Source organism: Neopelma chrysocephalum, unplaced genomic scaffold (assembly GCF_003984885.1).
Source record: "Neopelma chrysocephalum unplaced genomic scaffold, ASM398488v2 Primary Assembly neopelma1_59, whole genome shotgun sequence".
NCBI lineage: Eukaryota > Metazoa > Chordata > Aves > Passeriformes > Pipridae > Neopelma > Neopelma chrysocephalum.
The window spans coordinates 30587548-30614301 of record NW_020897714.1 but is presented as its reverse complement, the minus strand read 5'-3'; positions in this window follow the sequence as shown (position 1 = coordinate 30614301).

Genomic DNA, 26754 nt, shown 5'->3' with positions numbered 1-26754 from the left:
TTGTTTGGGAATCAGGGCACTCCAACAGAGCTTTGGGTAAGCCCATGTGGTGAATACAAGATACAGGGCACAGTGACCTTTTCCTGTCCCTATGTGTTCTTGGATCTGTTACCTAAGCATCCAAAATACGTGACCAACACCTAATTTCCATCTATCTCAATGTGAACTGAGCACATACCTAAATACCACTGGGAACTGTGGGTGGTAATCTCACACATTGTTTTGCATGGGAGAGTCTGTCTCTCTCTGTATCTCACATTTATAGCTATAATCTAGGGATAATCATACTCCCTCTGTTTGTCATACCCACTTAGAATCCAAGCCCTTTGAGGCACATGTTGTCTATAATTGTATGTGCATACTATGCCTAACACAAAACGGAGTTGTGAGGCCAATTGCACTACAAGACAATTAGAAGAAATAGTAGTAACAGTCCTGTATGATTATTTCTAGGGAATTTTTGCAGATAAGTTACTGTACAACTTTGAGTATTTGCAAAGCAGTTTGGAAAGTGTCATTACAAACATCAAGAACAATTAGGTCCAGTTGTGTTCTCCTAAAATGGTTTTAGTTTTGAAATGGGTTTTTGTAAGATCAGGATTAAGACCATTATTGTTTAGTAGGGCTTTTTTCATTTACAGGTTTTTTTTAAATATGATTTCTGCCAACACCCCTAAAATACAGCTGATTCTGAATTTTTCAGCAAAGTTATTCAATTTTACTCTGCAAAATCAAAGGACAGAAATTTACCAGCTCCAGACTCTTATTTTGCTCTGTCCTTAACAGCAACAACAACAAAATCTGGAGAGGTTTGACATTCTGTTGCATTTAGATCCGTACCTTTTTCTTCATACCTAATGAACACATTCACAACAATGGCTCTCAGATCTCTGACATCCTCAAGGGACTGCACATAGGTCATGGACTCCGAAAGCCAGCACATCAGCACAGAATAATAATAATAATATAAAAAAATAAGAAGTAAAACTTCAAAGTCACTGCTGGCTGCAAGGTTTCTTCTTTAAAAACCTTGTAGCATGTTCTACCTTATTTATTTCATTTCAAGTACTTATTTAATGCATTTTGGTGAGATTCAGCAATAATGTAGTAATACAGTTCCTTGGTCTATGACCTCTGTGCTATTCCCCATAGACAGGAATTAATTTTTTTCAGCTTTTATTTTTTTTTTCTTCAAGTGTAAAAACAAAACAAGAAGATCTAAAGAAAGAATGGGAGAGCAGAAAAAAGAAAATTCCAGACTTTAAAAATAAAATTACTCCCACTGAGGTTCAAAGAATGAGCTGAGACAGAGTTCTTCATCTGCACTTTCCATTAATGTTGGGTCTTTGAGTAAATAGTATAGATTGGTAACTAGAGTTTCATTTCTTTTGTTCTTCCTCTGGACAATTGCTTTCCATTTTACCTCAGATGGCACCGAGTCATTGTGACAAAGGCCCCTAAGACCTTGCTGTGATTCTGTAATGACTTAAATTCCCCACTTTCCCAGAGTGCACTAAGACATCGGGCTTTTATGTCTTGAGCTGCAGCATTAAGTCCTAATGGAAAATTTCTCTCCTAACTTAAGAACTACCTTATCCCCCATGAATAAACAATGACAGCATATGGATCAAGAATGACCTCTGATACATCTGTCTTTAATGCAGGAATCACTGTAAAAATTGATTTCCTTTCACCCTCAAGCAACAAGGTCTTCCCTGTGCAGAATTAAACACACACAAAGCATAAGATATATTCAAATGCAGTGCTGCCAGTAGAGGCATTTCATTCAATATGCAGCTATGCTGGAGGCTCAGACCAATTTGAGATTCAATTTGCATTATAATTCTAAAAATAATAATTCTCTAATGAGAATATTTGAGTGTATGTAACTGTGCAGACATAAAATTCACTCCAGGAAAAAAAAAATAACCAAACACAATTGATTTTCTGTGGGGAATTTAAAGGAAACTAAAAAAAAAAAATAAAAAGCACCCATAACAACAACATCAAAAAGAAAAAAATCCACAGCACAAAAATATAAAGGAAATCAAAAGGCGACCTTTTCTGAAATTTGCTTAGTTTACTGTGTGTTTTCTGAAGTAAACACTAAAAGATATCTGAGCAGGAAAAGTATTCCCTTTTGTACAAGGACAATATACATGGTGTGAGCATGACTTCGCTATTATAGGTATGGAAAAATCATGTTTGACATGTTGTTGGCTAAACACAACCTAACTTCAGCTAATTATGGTCCGTGTTACCATGCCCATTTTCATCAAAAACAGTCCTTCTCCAAATCTACACTAAAGCCAGTGTGAATCCTGGACTAGATCCAATAACAGTACCTCTCTCACAGTTTTGTAAAGGTGCTAGAATTTCTCTGCAGTGTAAGGAGCACCTATTGTCCAAGTCAGCAATGCACCAAAAAATTTTAGTTTTCTGGTTGCCACTGCTGCTGTTGTCTTCAGTCAGAAAAAATGTAATTTCTTAGAGAAAAAACCACCTCTAATCTAAATACAAGGAACTGTTAATATTCCTCCTCTCTTTTCTGAATGGAAAATGAATCAAGAAGCAAAACTTATAGTATCTTCTGAAGGTAACCAGTAAAGAAAAATTAGTTGAAATATCGTGTCCCTCTAATCAGCTACTTTTGGCTATTAATGTGATAGAGTCCTCTTCTTCCCCTATCATAACCTATCACAACATTGTAATAAAACAACAAAATATTTACTACTGAATTATTAAAATACTAACTAGGACTAATATGTTTTTTCTTCATGCTTTTCTAGGATCTGGCCTTCAAAATATTGTGGAGTAAAGTGTCAGCCCACACTACAGATAATTTATATCACATCCTCTTTTTCTAATAACAGCTTCACTTTTAATTCAAAGTTTATATGCACCTGCAAAGAAAGAACACACCCAGATTTAAAATGTGGTCACTCCCTGTAGCAGTATAGCCAGTTCAGCACTGAATTTTTAAGCTAAGTGTTCAACTTCATAGAATTAAAGGGTACATATGTATGTGATTGTATAGGAGGCAGAGATACTCTTGTTTTGTCCTTTATAGGAGGTTTGGTTTTAACTCGAAAGGCATTAGTTTGATTTCAGGATGCTCTGAGGACAGAACATGAGCTTTCAGGGTGCTTTGGGGCTCTTTCTGCCTCCTGTGAGAATTCTCAAAATCTTGTTCTGGGAAGATGGACGGCCAAAGCCTTTCACCCTCTTCTCACCCTATGCAAAAGCTCTAATGGAGCAGATGGCTTCACAAAGATATCCTGTTATTTTTCTTTCCAAATGGAAGGAATAATCTGTATAGCTCTTCTTCCAATGGAAAAGAGCTAAAATTAAAATTCACTGCCACACAGGGGTAACCTGAAACACAGCTGTGCTCTCTGGTCCTTGCTCTCCCTGACCTCCACCATTTTCTACCCTCCCCTGCTTCCTTAGGCTCCTGTCCCAGTCAATAGGAACTCCGTGCTCCCTACTAGAGTCATGGCTCGTCCTCTGCTCCCTTCAGCAGCATCACTTGCAGAGAAACAGGAAAGAGGAGTTTGTGCTTGCTCAACAACTCTGAATAAGTCACTTTTTCCCTGTCTGTCTAAGAGCACAGAGCAGAGCACAGCCTTGGGTGCCATTGGGAACTCTGGGTCATCTCAAATAGCCATAAATACTGCAGCATACGTGTGGAAGACCTTACGGGTGTTAGAAATACAGATATAAAAGCATTAACGAATAGATCAGATGTCATCCCAAATAAACTCAGACTGTATTCCTGAAGGATTCCTGTAGCCACATCTGGACCGAAAACAGCAGCCAACAGAGCATGTAGCTATAAGCTAAAAACAACATTGCCTGACTTCTTCTTCCCTTTCTTTGTTCTTGAATTGTACTTAACTGTTTCTATGGACAGACTGATAGCTGGCTTGGGCAGCAACATACTGAGAAGTATTTTGAAGTTATTGATCTTTTTTATAGGCTTAATTATTTGATACTTTGACAATTTGCTTGTATAATTAAAAAAAAAAAAAGCAGTCTCTCCACTGTCTGTATTTTCAGTAACAGCATTTGGACTTAACTTCTGTATCAACAATTTCCAGATATAAACTCTCACAACTGCTCTAAAGGAAACTGAGGAATAGATTTATCAGCTCGATAGCCTTCTTTTCTAGATGATGCTTGGTCACCATAGGGATGGAAGTATAATGGCTATTTAAATACTTTTGAGTTCTCTGTGCCAATATCTGTCACTTACCATGTATTTGTGCAGCAGAGAGCACAGTGGGCTGCCAGAGTAACCGACACCCCCATGTCCTAGAAGAGAAAAGATCACCAGTATTTGTCTATCAGAAAATTCCTCTTGAATTGGCAGCTCACCCTGAAATCAAGAGGGATCAAAGCTGGCATGCAGCTCAGACTGGCTTTGGTGCAAACAGCAAGGCTGGGCACAGCTGCTCCAAGGAAAAGATGTTTGCAAAGATATCTGGCTTGCTTTGTAATGCTGAATATGTACATGCCCTACCAAAGACAGAGCCTTGCACTTCCCTCCCAGGAGGAAAGACACATGCTCCGTGGGACCAGCCCAAAAGAAAACAGCACCAGCATTTAAGGAAGTTTCCGTAAAAGTACTCAGCAAAGGATAGGATTACAAATCCAACTGACACAGACCTGACCCAAAGCCCATTTGAGTAATGGGCAAGACCCTCTTTCATTTCAGAACTCTTTGGCTCTGTTTTGGAGGTAACTTATAGCAAAGTGAATGATAAAGAACTGTTACAAAGACAATAAAATCTGTGGCCAGATCAATCACACTCATCACTTCCTGGCTGCACTTCTTTCTTAGAATTGCAAATTGCCATCTCTAAATAACAGTACTTTAACACCTGAAAGATAAGTTTTCCTTCAAATAATAATATTGCACACTTGAATAAATTGCTTGTAATAAGGTTTACATACAGGCTTTTTTAAAATCAAATAGTGTTGACCATTCGAGGGAGCTGAAGAATTCACATATCCCAGAAGACTGTTTGATTAGAAGTGGTTGTTAAATTTCAAGATCAGAGTGATTCCTTCTGCTCCTTCCTCATTCTCCTGCATTCTTGCTTTACAGGAAGCTCATTAATAGATCAGTTTGCCCAGTTTGTCATCTGTTTCATTATGCAAAATACATACGTTTCATTTACCTTTCCTGTGAAAAAATCAGTTATCTTCAGGTAGATAAAATGACTTCTTTGGGTTTCTTTTCAACCCCTGAACAGCTCAAAAATCTCTAAAATCTCAACTGGTGGTAGAATATCAGGGAACCCTGATGTGTGCCAATTGCAGTGTAATGATCTTTATGTTCACATTTAAATGGGAAGTGCAATAGCTTAGAAAGCTGACCACTAGGCAAACCTTATATCGACCTGAAAGGAAAATAAAATAGCTTAAAAGCTCTCTGAACATTATCAAAAGATCTATTTGACAGAGAAATTAAAGAAGGAATTCCTAAAATGGAGCTTTAGTTCCCCACTCTTTGGTTTTACGATATCTTTGGGAATTAATTACAAGAAGATTTTTTGTTACTTGTTTTATTTCTTGACTTTTCTCAGTAAAGTTCCAAAATTCTCTTCACTTAATAGATCAGAAACTCTTAGGCCTATGATCTGCTTCAAAATTTTTCTAAAATAATGAAGATCACATCTGACCAGTCTCTAATAAATATATCAGCACCCTACAGAGATAGATAGTACATTCTATGTATTTCTTGGAGATGCACTACAGACTCATAAAGATGCATGAAACACTATACATTTTAAATGAAGGCAAATTCATCCCCTAACTGATCATAATTTAAGTTCAACAAAGCATTTAAACATCCAGTTGATTTTATGCAAGCATCTTTGTCCCCATGACTTCACAGGAACTAGAAGGGACCACCAGTGTGATGAAGTTCAGTCCTTGCATGTAAATGTAGAAGTCTGGTGGCTTGGATGATTTTAACACCTGATAAAACCTGGGCAGGTATTTAAAAGTTCTATTGTTTAGTGTGAAACAAACTCTCATCAAATATCCCCATGAATTCAATCTGATTTTCTTATCTACTTGTAAGATCAAGGATCCAATGGATATGACAATAACTAAAAGAGAGAAGTTGCCTGAAGTGGCAAAGCACAGAAAGAAGTCGATAGATATTTACATGTTCACTTAGTACATCTGTAAGCTAATGGAGTTTCAATGAACTCCCTTGGGTAGCAAAGAGATCAAAGCCCTGTCCAGATGAATATCCCCCATTTCTGTGCAGGATAACTAGCCATTAATATGTACCAGCAGGCTTCTTCATCCTGCTGATACATCAGGAATTGTTCTTTCAGCATCACCTTAACTGCCTCAGCATTTGGCCACAAGACATGCTCTACAGCTTCATAAAAGAGCAACCCAAATGCGACTTTTCCCACATATAAAGCTTCTCACACAGTCACAATATTGGAGCATCTCCTGGTTAGATGGAGAGAAGGCAAACAAATCATTGTCTTGCTTTTCTTTCTCTCTTCTACCCACAGAAAAGCTTCAAAAGGAAATTTTGTCTGGCAGCTTCCTCTCTTTGTTGGACTGAAGTTTTAAGCTGAAACTCATGATTGTCACTGGAGTTGGAAAGATAAAAGAGGTATGTACTACAGAAACCAGAAAAATAACTCCATTTAATTCCATATGAAAATACGCATTGTTTTCCTGATGTTTGTATGATCCATGAAACTAGAGCAAAGTTCATGTTAGGATTAGACTTCCATATGATTTTGGAACAAAGTCAAACATTTCAAGATGCCATCTCTTTACATTTCAATGGAGAAAAGATATTATCAAGACCTCTGGGACTATACAGGTCATAGAAACTTGTTCGGTAAACTTTAAATATAGACTGTAAGTATAGAAATTCCCTTGACTCAAAAGCTTCAGGTGATGAACTATTACATCCTTATATAAACTGTTGCAATGGCTGACCTTGGAAAATGAAAATCTCCCTGCTGTTTGGTTTGAATTTTCTAGCTACTGGAAAGTTGCAGTGCCTTTTGTTCAGTTACGTTGTTTCATTTTATTAGATTAACACCTGTCTCCTAAAAGTCTTTTCTTTATGCAGATGCTTAGGGCCGACAACCATCCCCAGCCTTGTCTCAAATAACCTAGTAGTTTATGCTTCTCAAGTTTCTAAGAGACATCCTTTGCAGACCACTTTTGAAGTTTTTTTTTTTCCAATTTTATTATTCCAGCTCACACAGTTTTCTTTAAATACTCTACTAATTTTGAACACAATGGTAATTTTACATTCCTACTCACACAGAACAGTTTTGGCACATGCAACCAAAGATAACTTTTTACTCAAGTTTCGCACTAGCCAATATTCAATTGTTAATTCTAAAAACTTCTTACTGCTGTTTTATGCTGCATACAAATCCTTAAACTGAAAACACAGTTTACATTAGTTTTGGACAGAAGAACACATATATAACAGTATTAAAAGGTATGTTTGTTTAAACATGGTCACTATGCCAACACCCTACAGTGATAGATAGTACATTCTATGTATTTATATTTATATTAATAAATCAGACCTCATAACTGCCTTAAGTGACAATGCCCATTTTTAATTCCTTTTGAGATAATTTTATAAGATTATAATTAATTTAATATGGGTGCAATTAATTTAACTCTATGACTTATTTTACAGGTTTGCTATATTTTTTCTGCAAAACTATGTCAAATACTTATAATAATTTTTAAATCAACATAACTACATTGTCTTAATACACAACAAAATGAAGATAACATCAGATATGCTTGAGAAAGCCTTTTTGTTTTACATGCAATCATTCTGACAGGCAGTAATAAGGCACCCATCATTCCACTCTTTAATGGCAATGTCCACTTCAGATTTTCCACATTTTTTTCCAGGATTCCAATCTTAAGGATCTTAACTAGCCTGCTCAGCATATTTCAATTTATTATTTTTTTTTTATATTGGAACGACATTGGCTTTTTTTTTTCCCCTGGTACTCTGGCATTTTGCCTGTCTTTAAAGATTAATTCAGTGCCCACTATCTTACTTAAGACACCCCTTCGCCAATTCTTTTATTAATTGGCTTTAACTATTGCTGTTTAATCTTCTAAATGTTAGCTGAAAGTATTTTAGTATCATGCTAAAATATAAACCCGCTTCTTTCCAATTATAAAATATCTACTGATTACATTTTTATTTATATTACCAGAAAATTTTGTGATCTTTATCTAATATAGAGCATATCTATGAAGATTTTATTTGTTCTTCTTTCTTTAGAAATGGTTTCCTGATTTTTGTATATTTTTGAGTGCAGAGGGATTTTTATTGATGCATTTAGTTTTTTCTACCAGTTGATTTTATTTCCTAAATGTTGGGTTATGTTGGTTTATGCTCCCTATGATAAGCTTCTCCTTTTTTTCCCACTCACTACATACTGCTATTTTTAATGGAATTTTTTTGATTTTCTGAAGGGGTTTGTAACTGCCTTCTCCTCACATTTTAGCAGGATTTTTTTTTTCAGCCATAGAAACCTTTCTTGATTGCAGAGCTGGGGGATTTTTGGCATCTAATAAAACATTCTTAAACAATTCCTAATTATCATGCACATTCTTGTGTTTAAATTTTTCCTCCCACTCAATTTTGTTCATGATTGTTTTCCGCTTTGGGAAATTGGCCTTTTTAGAGTACCAAGCCTATAATGCTATTTGCACAAAACAAATAAAATTAGATCATGATTGCTTGCACCTAGGCAACCATCTAGTTCAGTGATCAATTCATCTTTATCTGTCAGAATATGTAATTAGGAATGTCCCAGCTTGGCAGCAGTGCCAGCACTACTGGTTTTACAAACTTACCTTTCAGAAGTAGCAGCGTGATGGTTCCAACACACAGATTACAAACTAGTACAGCAGTTCTTTGTAGGACAGAGAGGTATTTAAAAAGCTGCCTCAAACACTTGTTTTCCTTCATGTCATGATCTGTAACATAGTTTCTTTTTTTCTAGGTGATCACGGGCAAGACCCTCATTGTCTTGTTTACCATCTTGTGCCCAAAGCTAGATGTCATTAACAGGCAATAATGCAGTAACTAAACTGAAACTGTAACCAGAAAATATGCCCACTCTGGGTTTGATCTAGGATATGAATTAAATCTTTTGGGGACAGATCCTAACACAGGCATCCAATCCAGCCCCTCTACATACAGGGTTCAGTGTTCCAGCTCTTATTTATTTTGCCTCCAAATACGGGAAGCAGCATGGAGAGTTTTCTTTGTCATCGTGAAACACAGACTATCTGAAAACTGATGTTTTTTGACCAGTGTCTGCTCTCGAGGCCTTACAGGACTTCCCTTAGAAAGATAGATTTCTGCATTGCCAGACTGTCATTGTGTGGTTAATATTTGGTATATTTTAATGGAATCAAGTCAAGGCAGAATACAAAACTCCCATTATCCACTGAAAAATCTAAATGTGTATAAATCCCCAGCTTTCAACATTTTGGGTTTTTTTCAGAGAAACTTTAAAAATACATTGGAAAGAGAATTTCTGCAGCATCATCTAACTAAAAAAATACTTTTTTTTATTTTTGTGGGCAAAATCAAAGATCACCAGACTAAGAAATTTGCCTCTTCATTTAGTTTTAATTCTTGGTCTTTTCCTAAGCTTGTGTTGCCAAGGCACTAATAATTAAACCACAGAGATTGCATAAAAATGGAACTCCCAACTAATGAAAAACACTGAAAAGCCAAAGCCAAAACCTTCCTTTTTTTTTTTGCTCTTTTTTTTTTCCCCTCAAAGACAGCTTCAGTTTGGAAATTCCAAACTGTTCCCAAGGCAGGAACAATCTGAACATAAATATGCTATTCAGATTTTTTGGCTCCTGCCTGCCCAGCCGGAATGCTGGTCAGCTCTCTACATTTGGACAAATGTAGAACCTAGGTAATAACACTCCTGAGAAAACTGATAGTCCAGAGGAAGGATAACAGACAGCTCCCTCACTTAGATGTCAGGCACCAGCTGACAGGAGACCAGGGGAGCTGCAAGCAAGGCAGCCCATCTTTAAGCTGTAGGGTCCATCAACAAATTTATCTGAAAATCTGGAGACAAACTATTGAATGGGATGTAAGGCTGCTAGAAAACCTGCTGTCAGAAATTGTGGAGGGGAGAACTGAATAATAAATGCAAAAATGCAACAACTTGAGTGTTGAGGCAGCTCTTGTTTTAAAGCACTGGTATGCAGAGAAGCTCCTCTCCCAGTGACCTAACAAAAAGCTGCATCATTTTACATTTGCCTGAGATGTATTTATTATTTATACATAGGTGTGCACGGATCTTGAGTGTACCATGGTCTGTCTTCCATCTGCCACCCTCCCAAATGAATTTTTATCGTAGAATCATTCGGAGTTCATCACTGGTGGGGAGCCTGTTCATTGAAACTCATTATTGTTCTAATGAATTACACGCGAGAGCTGTAAGTGATTACATTATAATAGTCAGACTCAGCCATTCAATGAAAATTTAATTACAGAGTACAGGGACATGACAAAAAAAAAAAAATCGTGCCTGTGTTCTGGAATGCAGCCTCCCCAGCCACAGCTGGCTATTGAAAGTCTTCATGCAATTATGTTTTCTCTTAATCACACCCCTTTTTAGAGAAAGGAAACAGAAACTGAAGTTCACAGGAGTTGCAGTGGCTCCCCTGCCTGCCCTCCACTGGCAGTTCTGGAGATCTTTTGTTCACTCTTTGGGTGATCCACATACCCAGAATCCCAGCACAACCAACTCCTTATAAGTAGAAAGGATGTGATGCTGCAAAGCCTGACAAAAGCAGAGTTGCACTAATTTGCTGCAAATGAGGTTTCTGTCTTTATGATCACAGAAACAGATTCAAAGTCACCCTGATGGATGTATTTTAAAGTGTTGGTACAGAGACTTTGCCTTTGGTCTAACTTTTCCTTCTGTAAACCACCACTTGAATCAATGGATTACTGTAAGCAATTAGTAGGTTGCTTTTTCAGTAGAGTCTTGTAGGATCCATGCTACATGTATCTTCATGCTAATAACATAATGCCTGACAGGAATGACTCCCAAACACAAACTTTGGGCTTCTGAAGGAGCACAAAGACTGTGTGAAGTGGCTTCTCCTCCTTCTCTGCCAACTCCAGTTTACAGTCAATGAAGAATTTCCCACCTCTAGTGCAATAACTGGACTGTAAACCAGCACTACCTGAGCAACAAGCAGAACACCCTCCTAAGCAGGCAGCTTTGAGATGAAGAGGTCAATGACCAGTATCACATTACCCTTGACTAGTAACATGAGAGACTGAAGAAGCAGAGATCTACTGTCCTGAAAATAATCCCTGAACTGAGGGTATTGCACTTGCATCCGAGAAACACAAACCTGTTTCTTATATGATAACAATATTCTCTCTGCATCAAAACAATCTTTTTTAACAACTGTGGAAATAACCCTCACCTTGTATAGAACCGCAGAATGGCCTGGATTGAAAGGGACCTCAAAGATCATCTAGTTTCAACCCACCTGCCGGGGGCAGGGACACCTTCCACTAGACCAGGTTGCTCAAAGCCCCATCCAACATGGCCTTGAACACTTCCAGGAATGGGGCATCCACAGCTTCTCTGGGCAACATGTTCCGGTGCTTCACCACCCTCACAGGGAAGAATTTCTTCCTAACATGTAATCTAAATCTATCATGTTTCATCCATTCCTCCTTGTTCTATCACTGCTTGCCCTGATACGTACAATGCTCTGAAGTTACTTCCTAAGTTGCAGTCACTGTTTTCCTTTTTGTGCCTCTTTACAATGTCACTGTGAAAGCACAAAATTTTCTAAGAATTTTTGATTTATTTTTTTTTCCCCAGAAGTTTTTGACATTCCTGTGGGAAAGATATGGAAGATCTTGATGGAGAAGTTTAAAGACATTATTGAATATGTCTTCATCAGCCTTTTTCAGCAATCTTTTTAAGATGAGAAACAGCTTCACATGACACTTGAGATACTTAAGAGAAAGTCTTTTTGGTCCAGGAGATTGACAAAATGGGAGAATAGAGGCTAGTAACCATGACAAACAGAGCCCACTGTTTCCTCCAGTGAAGCATCTATTGGTCAGAATTCTTCACTTCCTATATAAAAGAATTCCTCTTCACGTCAATTGAAATTGTTCCTAAAGTTATATTTCGGTCTAATGAGATAATATAATTGCTAAAACATGCTTCCAAATCCCATACTGTGATTAAAGCTGTGTGTGTTCCACAAGCTCTATGGAGTGTGTGTCTGATAGTAGTTGGTCAGTGTTGTTAAAACAGAGGTTATAACCTGCCAACCTTGTGGTTTTTTCAGTTGATTCTCTTTCATATATGCCCTCCCACACAGAGAGCTCACATTAGCTTTGTCTGTGAGCACTTTAACAGAGGATTTCACAATACATATTCACATTAGGAACATTTTCCAATGGTGTATCAGTGATGCTCAAAGTAAATCACATCTGTTTATTGTTGCACTTGTCATAGTCTGCAGACTAGAAATACAAATTTACTAAATTCAAGTCACTGCGGGGTTATCTAAAGAAATGAACCCAACAGAAAACAACTGTACCCACGAGTGACAATATAGATAGCATCTGGAAATTGGGAATGTGTTACTGATGCACCTCATCATCAGATCCCCTTGAAAAGGGCTTCTATTTTTTGAATGAAAGCAGCCGAAAGCATGTACCTGATTCTTGTTTCCACCTGGTGTGTAACTATAAAGAGCACATTACCTTAAATACAAGAGTTTAAAAAAGGACCTATTTTTACAAATGAATTTCCAGTACTTACTGGATGTCAGGGGTATATCACAAAAGTCAAGACCAGCATCATCCAAGTCAGCCGGCTTTAAAACAGGCTGAGGATTTCTAAGGTGGCTGGGCATCAGCTGCAGTTCTGCTGCAATCATTTACAGATGTGAACTGATTTAGGAGGAAGAAATATTTTTTTTCAAGTGAAAGTGTTCATGGAAAAAAAAATTGTAAAAGCCAGCATAATATATTTGCCTTCAGAAAAAGGTGTTCGGGTCTGGAATAATCCTAAATAAAGGGTTAGGCTCTAGTGATAGCTGATCCCAGACGAATTTTTCACAATAACAACACTTTAGGAAGCATTACAGATAAGCAAGAGGACAAGACATCAGGATTGTTATTTGGAGCCCCCTTTGCTCAGAAGATCATGAGACCTTGGTAGGGAGGGACTAACCCTTCAAGGGTTTCTTCCAATGGTGGCTGCTAGGATTTTTCACTTCCCTGGTGCCCAGATCCTGCCATGTCAGACCACCAAGTTTTCTCACCGACTGCCTGGGGCTCAGGGATCCCCTCAGAGACCTTCTCAGCTCTATGTTGCTGAAAAAAAAGGAGGGGAATGTTGTCTGGGGTAGAGCAGGAGTAGAGGCAGTGAAAGTGAAGTGGGAAGGTACACAGGAGTCCATGAATGAGTCCAAGGTCAGAAGAGAGCATGAAACCAGCACCATGACAACTGTGACCCTACCAGCCCCTGACAGCCTTTCCATTACACTTATAGAGCACTGCAATACTGCCATGGCATGGCTTTAGTGCCCATCACACTTCTTGAGAAGCCTTCAAGGAGCATGGGAAGAAATCAAATAACAGTGCTGGATACACCACATGCAGATGTGAATAGCATCCTGGAGAGAGCCTCCTCAGTAAAGACATGGTTTGGTGGGTGTGTTGCACTCTGCCAGAGGTGAGATTGATATTCCAGTCCAGCAGAAAATGAGACTGGATGAGAAAGCCAGGACCTTACAGCAGGTTTTGTCATAAGCCACAAGACCTGTTCAACACTACATGCTTTCTAGTTTCCTCTGCTTCTGACCCCCATGGATACTAGCCCTCCCACATTCATCAAGTACAACTTTCCTGGTGTGCTGACCTCCAGTTTTACAATTGAATTACAATTAAAACCCAGGATTCCTGGCTGCTGTTCCTCCCTTTCGGCCCCAGAGGATGGCAGAGACTGTACTGAGCTCTGTGGCCAGGACAGAGTTGCTAATTGGCTCCATGACTGCTGTCCAAAACACCTATCAAAATGAGTTATATTTTGGGTATCAGTTGGCTATGTTAGGTACATGTACGTCAGGCAGCTCTCATAAAAGGCATTTAAATAAGGACCAAATCCATGGGATATCAAGGAATTTCAAATTATAAAGCTATGGTCTATGTAAAGTGGCATACAACAGAAGCATAAGTACACTTACATGACTTTGATCAGGTGCTCTCACACATACAAAAAGTGTAGAAAAGATCTTTTGAACTATAGAGGAAACTTTTTATATCGGTACAATTTAAAAAGTATCCCAACCCTGCATACACTGTGCTAGTGTTTATCTTACTTGAGAGAAAACAAAGGTATGTGGGCTGTTAGAATAATATTTTCCGCTATCATAAGGGAATCTTAAGTTTGGACAATTTTCATATAAATAGGATTTTATAAGTTGGTTGTAATCCAAAACAGAGTAAGTGAGCCACTTCACTTTACATACTAGAGCAATTAATTATCCTTTTAACAAAATTGATTGTACCAAGAGCACATTTTTTCCCCCAAGGAAAAAAAAACCCTACAAAATTTTAACCAGTTAAAATCAAGGAACTAATAAAAACCATCAGCAATTAACATGAAAAATATTTTGCCCTTTTAATGTGATTAGCCCTGATTCTATTTGAAAAAGCAATACAGAGGAAGTGAGCTCTTTGCTATATCTGGCGAGGCAAGAGATATAAAAGACATAAAGGAAAGAATGAATGAAAAGAGGGGTTTTTTTAAATGCAGATTCGATACTGTAGTGATAATTTAGCTTGGTTCTAAGTACACTGGGCAATAAATAGCCTCATAAATGTGCTGGGTAAACCCTGAGGATACAGCAAGGAGCCATTTATTGCCTTGTAACCTCAACGGCAAACTAAAATTATCTCCTAAATAACAGATTTTCTAGTTGCGCTGAATTATTGTGTAACAGAGGGGCAATAACTTCCCTCTATCTCTCCCCTGGTTACCAGTAAAATGAACAGCATGAATTAGTTCCAGGTAATGTAAGGTGTCACTATTTTTAGCAAATTCAACCTTGAAAACTTTTCCAAGCTAACTAAAGTGAAAACCAGGCTGGATTTGGGGTTCTTTCATGTGGTTTCCAGGAAAAACAAAGCAATTGCTACCTTCTGATAAGACTCCATTTGAAAATTCACCTTTGTTATCTCCTGGCAAAGCCGGCACTTTAACTTTGGGGCACTGTCACACCACAGGGTAACAAGTGATGCTGACTGGGGACACCCACCACTGCTGGTGCAACTAATGCTCAGTCTGACAGAAACCAATTTGAAAACTTCATGAGATCTTTAACAATTCATGGTCTGACCTATCTGATCTCTGGGGAGCACTTCAGAGCTGTGCTGGGGGACGAGCTGCCTCTTGGAGGTGCCCAAGGTGCCCCCCACAGACCAAACACCTTCACAGATTCCCTGGCCAGTTGTACTCAGTTGTAGTGAATAAAGTGATTAACTAAAGACTACTGAGAAATGGAGTGGGGAAGTGGTGTCTTTTATTTTAGAGAGTGGGCTGAAAAAAAATCCAGAAATAACTGATAATACAAGAATTCACATCTTAAATACATGGGCATATTAAGTTTAGATGGTCTAAATGTCTCTAATCAAGCTGTTCTTTTTCTCCAACCATTACCCAGTGATACCGAGTATCAGAATCACAGAATGGCTTGGGTTGGAAAGGACCTTAAAGATCATCTTGTTCCAATCGCCCTCCTGTGAGCAGACACATTTTTCACTAGACCAGGTTGCTCAGACCTCCATCCAACCTGGCCTTGAACACTTCCAGGGATGGGGCATCCACAACTTCTCTGTGCAACCTGTTCCAGTGCCTCACCATCCTCTCACATATCCATTCAAGGAAACTGTTATCATGCACATTTCTGAACTTCAAGGAAAACCCTGGTCAAATTTTGGAAGCAGATTTATTTCATCTAAGCTATCTCACCCTAAGTCATCTGCAACTGCCAGTATTCTTACAACTCACTAATATTGGCATTATAACTAGGAGTTAAATGGTCTTACAAAATTCTATATATGGAAAATACCAACAAACAGTGTAAAAGGGTAGAACAAAACGTTCTTTGTCAAATGCAAGTTCAAGCTTGCACTCAGAAATACACAAAGATCTATAATAATAATATTTATCTATCACTTATCTAGTATCTTAGACATTTTACAATGAAACAAACAAATTAATTCCCAAGTTGCAAGAGTAAGACGGTCCAAGTTAGTATAAAACCATAAATAAAACCAAGATACAATGCCAAGAGCTTTCTGGAATGGAGATGTTTTTATTTCAAAACAACTAATGCTGTGTTGGTTCACAGGTCAAAAAGTCACATAGGCAAAAATACTGGCAACATGTCAAGTGCTCTTGAACATGCCAACTGTCCCCTTTCTTTCTTAATGAATATTCATATAAAATAATTTTTGCACTGTAAGGTCACCTTGGCAACAGAGGGAATTGTAGGTCTATCTGAATAAAAAGATAAATCAATAAGCAGGTAAATTCTTGATGCTGGGAATGAGCACATGGATTGGAGGGAATGCAAATCTGATTGGGTTTCCCAAGCTGCAAGCACTGCTATGTGAACAATCACTGAGTACACTGTTTTTTTCACATGGCCTGAATGGATTCTGGAGAGAAAGCAAGGCAAGATAGGCAGCATAGGTCTGGTAGGATAAGGGAAAGATGCCTAGCCTGAGGCATTGGCAAAAAGAAAACCATCTGTGAGCTGAATGTGCTGCTTCTGTTCAGAGGATCAGACTCTTCCCTACATTTTAAATATATGGCAATTATGCTAAGAAAATACACTGACTCCATGTCACTTGTTGGTAATTTTTTGCCAAACAGAAACTAACTTCCAAAGCTCCAAATTATCTTTACTAATTAGTGTAGGAAGCAAGAGTATAATGTAGTCAGAAATTACCAAAAATGTCTAGAAACAAGTTCTTTAAAAGCCTGGAAGTCAAAAACTACTGTTTATAGAATTCAACTCCAGCTTTGCAGGAAATTCATGGAACTCTCTTGGCATATCCCAGTTCCTCACAAAGCTGAGTTTCAGATATGCCCTTCAGATATTTTATGAAAAAGTAAGTGTTCTGTGGGTAAGCAGTGACATATAGTCATCTTCTTGGCAGTGAGATTTGCCAAGTAAAGCCACTGGATAGACATAAGACCCTCCAAAAGATGAAACACCTAATCAAAGTTAAGGTTTAGGCATGACATAGGCAATGTTAATAATTATATTGGACGTGCTCTGCCAAAAAGCAGTTCAACTGCAGAGAAAGGCACAGAATGTGAAGGAGAAAAAGAGACTGAAAGAATACCATCCTGGAGATACCCTGTCAGCATCTGCCAGAGGGACTCGAGCAATAGCCAGTTTGGACAGTGGCCAGTACCATCTGTGTAATATCTTACACTATGTGAAAACGAGAGCCAAATCGAGGCACTTCAGTCAATACCAGGAGCTCTTCGCTTCACCTCTGATTTCATGGACCATCCACCTTCCAAACTTCCCCTGAAAGTCCCAACAAAGGAACATCATGGAATAGAAAGTTTTCTTACCAATAGGAGAACTTTGAAATCAGTGAACTGGAATTTGATGGTATATTTCAAATTCTGAAGCGAGAGATAAAAACACTTAAATCTGAAGCACAGCTGTTTCTGCCTCTTATAAAGACTCTAAAATTATGGATATCCTCTTACTTAACAAGTACATCCATGAATGGGTGATATCAATATGGTCAAATCGGATAACAGAAAAAACTAACAACATATTAGGGAAAAGTGCATCTTTTCCATAATTCTGTTGACCTCAACACTTGGTTTTGACTCCTTAAGTAAAAAGTAGCAAGTTATTTTTATTCCAGTCTATGAAAAATACAAAAGAACCAAGAAATTTTGTAGAAGACCAAAAAGATGCTTTTGAAAGGAGGATTAATAAATAAGAAGAAATAACACTTTTTCTTTTTGTTAGCAGGAGAATGAAGAAATGAATGGAATCAAGTCCACTGTGTATTAACAGTGCACTGCTTTCTGAAATACTTGATGAAGTTCATATGTTGCCTTACCAAAAGTATTAAATTTTGTCTATATTTGGCATACCTCTTAACTTGAGGAATTTGATGTGTACATCAACTTTCTGGAGATGTACTGAAGATTTCAGAAATGTTCCAAAAGAATCAAGACTTTTACTTCACACTTTCACCTAGTTAAATAATGTGTGTTTGCCCAGAAAATTCTTACTTGAAAATGCAGACATTCGTATGCCTCATTTGGAAGTTCCTGTAGGACTTAATCCAACAGGCAATCAGAAAACACTACAATAAAGGGACAAGCAACGTAAGGGTCAATCAAGTCATTTGCTCACTCGATGAAAGTGATGGCTTATTTTGCCACAACATACAGACCTAAGAGAGCAACACTGTCAGCAAATACAGGTTCTGAAGCTCTGTGAGGAGGCTATGCTGTCCCATTCTCCAAGTTCAGTTCTCCATTTCTTCAGCATCTATCTAAGCCTGACAGGGACATTACTCCTTCCTAAGAGATTTTAAAATTCTTCCCTTTCTCCATTTTGGCCCCTTCTGACATGCCTGGCTCCTTCCTGCATCAGAGGTTTGTTACTAGAGGAACAAACTGGGTTGGGCACCTTTAAAGTGATTGGTGCAGGTCATATCATGGAGTCATAGAATAGCCAGGGTTGGAACAGACCTTAAATTTCATATCATCTCAACCCCCCTGCCAGGGGCAGGGACACCTTTCACTAGACCAGGTTGCTCAGAGCCCCATTTGGCCTGGATGTGAACACTTCCAGAGATGGGGCATCCACAGCTTCTCTGAGCAACGTGTTCCAGTGCCTCACCACCCTCATTGGAAAGAATTTCTTCCTAACATCTAATCCAAACTTTCTCTCTTTCAGTTTGAAGCCTTTCCCTCTTGTCCTGTCACTCCAGGCCCTTGTAAATAGTTCTCTCTTCATCTTTCTTGCGGGCACCCTTCAGGACATGGAAGGCTGCAATTAGGTCATCCCAAAGCTTTCTCTTCTCTAGGCTGAACAATCTCAGTTCTCTCAGCCTTTTCTCATAGCAGAGGGCCTCCATCCCTTGACCTGTTTCTTCCCTGATATTTACAAAATGAGACTAGCATGACAGCTCACAACTTGAAATTTGAGTAGTTCATAGTAGTGAATCTCTAATAAAATCCATTGTGAAGTAAATTATTTCCTCATAAAACAGAGACAACTGAGTGAAGCTTGGCTTGGACAGCAAGATGCCATGAACATTTCCAATGTCCATCTTGCAATTTTTGTGTAGGGAATCTTAATTAACCTTTCTTGAATGCAAGTTTCCATGCTAGCTAGAGCCCTTGACTTCCTCCAAAACCAAGAATTTAAAGTGAGTTTCTTCCACAGTGGCTGGAGGTGCACAGAGATTATTGCCTCTAGGGTCTGCCAGTCTTTCAATTTATATTGAGCAATTCTGCATTCTCAGTCCAGTAAGTGACTTGGATGATCCTGCTTATGAAAAACTGCTTCTCTGGGGAAGACAAATAAGGGAACCTATACAATACCCTCCAGGTAGAAAGTCAGTATTACACCTAAAAGGCATACATATATATATGTGTGTGTGTACAAATGTATGTTTATGTTTTTATCTATTTAACACTATATTTTGTATTTATTTATTTTTATATATTTCCATGATTCTCATTAGCACTCCGAAAATTATAGAAAGTTCACTGAAGCCAATGGAATAATTCCTCTGTGTGCCAAATGTAGACTTCAGATAAGCCAGTATAATATGGAGTTGTTCCATAGATTTGAAATGCATCCACTTGCAAACGATGTGTAGAAATCTGAATGACAGACTTACAAGAATTTGTAATTACACAGAGTGACCAAAGTCCAAGGATTGTCATAGATCCTCAAGCAAGAAGATCATACCTAGACAATCTTACAGAATAAGAATACATGGTAAGAAGTTCACACATAAGTAACTTTACACTTTTGTCCCAATGCAGTTCAGCATATACAGATGAAGAATTTACATATTTGTGAAGAAAAGCAATGTGGTCACCACCTCTTTTTAGTTACCAGTTGAAATTAAAAAGCTCAACAAATTAATAGATGAACTTCTCCTGCCAACCAATATGAAATTGATTAAACAATGTCAAACCCAAAATTCAAATTAAACACTCTTATTGCTATTCTTTGCCTGTGACACTTGATTCTTTTTTTTCTTAATCTCCTCTTACAATCTTATCTCAATATTTCCAAGTATTTCCTGTCCATCTTGCCATCTTTTCCCCTAGAACAAGGTTTATAAATCCTTCTTTCTTTCAGTGAAGAACAGCACTCTACCTGACTCACTCTGATCTCTCAATGTTCCCAATTTACTTGGATGGACAATTTTCTTTCCATATTCTTCTATCTTTTTAGCAGACTAGGAGAAAGTACTGGAAACAACAAACCCTTAAGGGTTGCAAGAACTTAAAAAGTTAATGTGTGGTTTTGTTGCTGGGGCCAGGTAGGACAGCTGAGATTTCTGTGGTCTCAACAACACCAAAACTGTGCAGTCCTGATGTCCTGGTAACCAAGGTTCCAGGAAAAAATCCTCAAAATGTTGGATCCAAAAATCCCAGTTAAAAAAAAAGATATTCCAACAACTGTAATGATCTAGAGAGAAAGGAACACTCAGTGTGAATCAAAAGACATCTAACGATCATGCCAGTTCTGTGAGATAATTAAAGGCACAGAAAATGTAGGCTGTCAGAAAACCAAAGCAAATGAAAGACTTACAACATTTCAATGTGCAATAAGTAAATTAAAACTTTATAGGCCACTTCTTAAACACTTTTAGTGCACTGTTAGAAATAATCTAAGAAAACCACAATATTTTACTTTCTCCGTTTTCAAAAGTGATCTCCCCCCACATGATTTTCAACATGAGGAGTTAAATACAACAAACTAGTCCAGTTCTGGTTACTGGATTATTATGGCAGGTAAATGATGCAGTAATTGAGAGCTAAACTTCGCCTCTAAATAATGAAATGCAACTTCCCATGTGAAACACATGGGAATCTTCGTGAAGATGAGATGACTAAAAAAGCTGAGAAAAGTAAAACATATGTTGAAGGAAGACAGATGAATATTTTTTCTAAGGAGTTTATTGTGGGCCAGACAAATCCTTACCAAACCTCATGGTAGTCCTGTTTGTTTCAGGCAGCATTGCATGGTCCCTGAGTCTGAGAAATATATTCATCAAAAACCCTGTGGAAAGGAAACTAAGAGGTTTTGTAAATTGTGAATTTGGGTTAGCTAGGTTATATACAAACACTATGAAATAAAGACCTTTGCCTGTCTTAAGTAACAAAGCTTATTAGTACTGTCTTTTCCTAATCTCTTTTCTATTATTTTCATGTTCCTTCTTTTTGGATGCTCTGTAGATATTTGCAAGCTGGCAGGACTGCTACAGAGGATTGATCAGCAAGGCACAATGCACACCCCATGGCCATCACCTTCCTCCCTGAAGCTGACTATCCAAGAAAGACCCTGCAGCACTGTTTTTCTACAGGGGAAAGTAAAAAAAAAAAAAAAAAAAAGACACCTTTGATACTATTGTTCTTTAACTGTCTTTCCAGAAGAAAAAAAGATTCTTCATCAATGAGTTTGCAATTGAGATCCTTCCAAGTTTTTAGGTATTGAAATACAGCATGACTATATCACCAACATCAATTTTAAAGGGCAAAGGAACCCTCAAAAAAACACGTTGAAAAGTGAACGACTCTTATTGTGTTTCTTAAGGCATTGATAATACATATAGTATCTAAATATTCATTGTGAAATTCTACATTTAAAAAACTTATTTTATTTCTCTTAAACATACACTTTCTTGTTTCCTATTAAGTGCATCAATAATATGATCCAAGATTTTTCAAGTATCCTTGCGCTACATGACTGTTGAAGCTGAAGCAATATAAAAAAACTGCACTTAAGTTCTCCTTGCTGCTACTATCTTAATAATTTTTAGCTTTTATCAGACCCAATTTAAGACTTCTGAAAGACGATTGACTTCCACAAAATGGATGTTAACCATATTTTAAGAGTTTCTAAACAGGCAAAAAATTTGGGAATAGTGAATCTGTAGTCATTTAAGCCCTTGGCAAATGGGGGTTGGTGAATGTGGCCACCACCCTGTTGTACAGCCCGCTAGGGATTCAGGATTCTGCATGGAGTGTAGGCAGCAGACTCCTTGTTGCCATCACGTTTTGCTGATGATAGCCCAGAAAGGATCCAATTAAGCCAATAATATCACTTCTTTCAGACATCCTCATCTGCTTTTAAGAAGAAATTAAGAGTTCATCCGGCGTCGTTAATTTTCTATCCTGTGCTGAAAATAAACGTGGTTTAGCGTAGGCTCACCCTTCTGAGTCTGCTGGAACTCCAGCTAAGAGAAGTCTGGAACTTTATCTCGATTCATCTCACCCGACTCCAAAATTAATGACATTTAGCAGCGTGAACATCTGACAGATATCATCCCTTATCCTCTCAGCTTTTGGACCTCAGGTGAAGGCTGTTAGATAACAAGCGTCTCCTTCTAATGAGCCTCATTATCAACGGACCGGGGATGCAGGAGGAATATAACAAAATGAATGCAGGCACTATAGTGCCAGTAGATGGACTTTACAGAACCATATGCAGAGGTAAAAATCTCTCAAGAACTTAAAAGACTTGCCTGCTTAGGTCTGAAGCCAACTCACCCTCTGTGATGGACCGACAGTAAATAGCACCACACAAGCAGGGATGGAGAGCTGCACACTCCAACCCTGCCTTCTCTGATGGGCACAGCTATGACAGTGCATGTGGGAGGCAGGAAAGTGGGGCTAACACCATTTATTCAGACTTGAACAGGATTTTTGGGATGTTTCTGCTTTGGCACGTGAAGGGATTAATTTCAACTCCTTTTTGACCCAGACTCTTCTTCACTCAGAGCTCAACCAAAAGCTGTCAATATGTAAATTTCTGCAGCCAGTGGGGAAAGGTCTCAGGGTGTACCATGGTGCTGAGCCCATCACTGAACAGCAAAGGGAGAAGAGGGAGGGACACCAACAGATCACTGCCTGGAGCATTTATTCAGGATGCAAAATATCTACTAATGCCTCAAGAAACTGAGACACGTTTTGTGCTTCCTAAAGCTGCACAACAGAGGAAAAAACACCCTGACAGACTCCAACCTGCCTGACTTGGGGCAGAACCCCTTGGGCCCATAAGTTCATCCGGGTTCCCTCACTGGGCATCACCATCCCTCCTTTCCTACCCTCCTCCTGGTGCACTGACCATGGTGACTAAAAGACAAGGATTTTGGCACTTGCTGCCAGGGTGAGGGCTGTCCTTGCTGCAATGGGAGGTGGGAGCAGCCAAGGCTGAGGAGCTCAGGTAACCTGCAGCAAGCCCCACACCCTGAGATGGCCTCTGTTGCTGCTGAGGCTGGATTATTCTGATCTAATGCCTCATATGTGCCAGGCATTGCACAGGAAGTCCAACAATATAAATTCTGCTAGAAGCTGAAGGAGAACAGAGAGAGGCTTAAACACAGATCCTCTTCCAAACGTAACCTGACAAGCTCACCTACAACAAAGGAAGTAAAACCACAGAAACAGCAGTGGAGGCATATTGATGGCAATAGAAACCAAATAGAAACCGCCAAACAGAAAAGGAGGTATAAGGATGCAATTAAAAAGAAGAATCTTTCATGATGTATTTTCTGATATCTTCAAAATACAAGTTGATCTGTATGGGTGGTAATTAGAGTTCTGACGCTGGAAGGATGAGAGATCTGAAAACACGCATGGGACAGACTCCCGAGACTCAAACACTCATCCTAATTAAAATCTATTATTACAAATCAGTATTGCCTTTTTCCTTTCTTCAAAGTTACATTAATTTGATAAAACAAGCAGCAGAATTCTGAATGTTAATCAAAGAGATAACAGTTTCATAGGACAGATCTTTAAAATTCTCCCTCTTGTACTTTCACAGAGAAGACTGGAGCTGAAAAAAAACCCTGAAGAAATGTTTTCCTATTATTGCTTAACAAGAAATAGGCAGCTAATCAAAAGAAAATGCAGCAAAAACAAAAACACACAAAACCCCACGTCTGCTATCTCAATAAGGTATCAGAAAAATCCTCTTCATTTCTGTGTAATGAGACAACACAGTTTAAAACAAGACAGGGTAAATTTTCAAAGCAACAAAGGGATCTAACTATACAGATCCTATTGACTCTATACTGGCCACACAGCTAAACTCCCAACTGTATCTTTGACAACATATCTCCAAAGAAGAGTAAAAGTGCCAGCTGATTTTGGTGGTAAGACATAGACTACCTTGTGGAAAATTATGGAGTAATAAAAATTCATTTTCATAAAATCATAAAAGTTAAAGTCACTTCCACCTTCCTTTCACAGAGGATTATTCCTTTCTGTGTACCAGGAGAGACTTTCTCTGGGAAGAAGACAAAATTCTATTTTTAGTTACAGGCTACAGACCAAAAACTGACTTTGTCACTCTAACCAACTTTCCGTGCAAGATTTGTAACTAGGTTTGGTACCTAATAATGTTGCAGCTGTGTACAAGTTGATGTGCAGTGATCTAAGCCTATTAAGTACCACAATCCTGCCAGACCACGCTACAGTTCTCACTTACACTCATTTGTTCATGTGTGGTAGATGCAGGTTGTAACAAAGCTTGAGCATAAGGGAGATTCACTCTTTGAGAGAAGGCCCATAGGTGAGTTTCTATAAAGCACAGAAATCAAAGAAGTGGGATAACATAGTAATTATTTCCATAGAAAAACATATGTCAGGAGAAAAAAAATGAAACAAATAGTGAAAGAGATGATCTTCTGGGTTTTTCACTTCTGTAGGGGAACGTATCTGGTAGCCTTTTAAGATCCTATCATTATCTTTTCACAAATACAGTGCTGCATAATTGTACTTTTAGATCATTCCAGGGAACTGTGTAAATATTTTCTTCAGCATGCCTTTTTTAGAGAGCTTTATGCTTTGGAATTTTGCTCTGAATTTTGATTTCTTAAAAAATCATGAAAAAACTAATTTTCCATTTCAAAAGTTAACTGCTCTCATTTGGACTTGTGTAACCAAAACCATGGCAATCTCTATAGCTTGTAAATACTTTTAACCATTTGAGTTGAAACTCACAACTGTATTGATATATGGGTTTATGTTTTGTTGTGAAAATATTACATGGTTCTGCATAAATAATGTATCAGTGCTGAGACAAGGAAGAGGAGTTCTCAAACCCAAAGTAATAATTTTAGGACAAAACAGTTTATCTACTAATGTATGTTTTTGAAAAACTTTTAATTATTACAGTACAACAATAATTCTTACTTGTTTTCTTCTTCTTTTTAGACCAGAGAAACTTAAAACAAAGTGCTGGAGGAAAAGTACTTGAAATATATTTTAGCTAGAAGAAAATACTGATAGATCACCTCTCTGGAAGGGACATTCTCCAGTTACCTCCAGCCTAATTTTTTCACCCATGTTTCAGGTACACTCAAGCCCACTCTCAAAGAAAAATCAACTCTAATTCCCAGATTCTAAATAGAAAGCACTAAGTATTACGCTTTCACAGATTAAAAATACGCAAATAAAGGGAAGGTGTCAAAATGACAGCAAACAGAACATTTAAATGTCGTCCTGCTACAAAATTGAAATGGTAAACAAATATTAAAAGTGGCGCAGAAGCTGCAGCCTTCTTTCCTTCACATAAGGGCTGCTAAATTACTACGCTGCCCAATCTCGAAAACTGTTAAATAGAACTTCAAACTAAAAATAAGTGCTGCCAGAAACACTGAATTTTGGAAATGAAAATGAGTCCAATGTGTAAAGACATTTTCAAACCCTCCCACAGTTCCAATCCGCTCCACAGGCCGAGTCCCCAATTCCCCTCCCTGGCTGCATCTGCACCCCATGGTCCCTCTCCCTGCTCCTGCCCTTCAGGAGAACGTGCCCCCATTCCCTTGACTGACCACTGCCCTCTTCTTGTCCTTTGCAAACCTGGAACAGGAGGCCTAGCAGAAGGAAGGGCGGAAGGAGGCAGATATCAAGACCCATGGTCAAGCAAGGGGCAGAAAGCAGGGTAGGAGGTTTCCACCCACGTGCACTTATTTGTTTCCACTCACAGACACGCTACTTTTTCCCCCTTCCACATTTGTCACCCTTCTGGGAGCCTGGAGTTACACGTTGTTTGCTCTGCTGCATGCCAAGGTATGACATCTTTCAAACTCAAATGCTGTAATTTGCCACATATTAGTTGTTTTCCGAACAAAAGGCAATCTTCTCTATGAGTAAAATTGTGATGCCAACACTGTGGGCTTGTAGCACAATCAAAACCTTGCCATATAAACCCATTGCAAAAGTACATGTTGCCCAGTTTTTAAAAGGGAAAAGTCTGCCTGGAGGTAAGTTTTTCCCCACCAGGTAAGCCCTGTGATGCACACAGCCTTCACTGGCTGTACTCACAGATCGTGTGTTGCCCGTTGCCGGTATCTCTGTCATGAACATGAAGATTTCACGTGAAACCAGG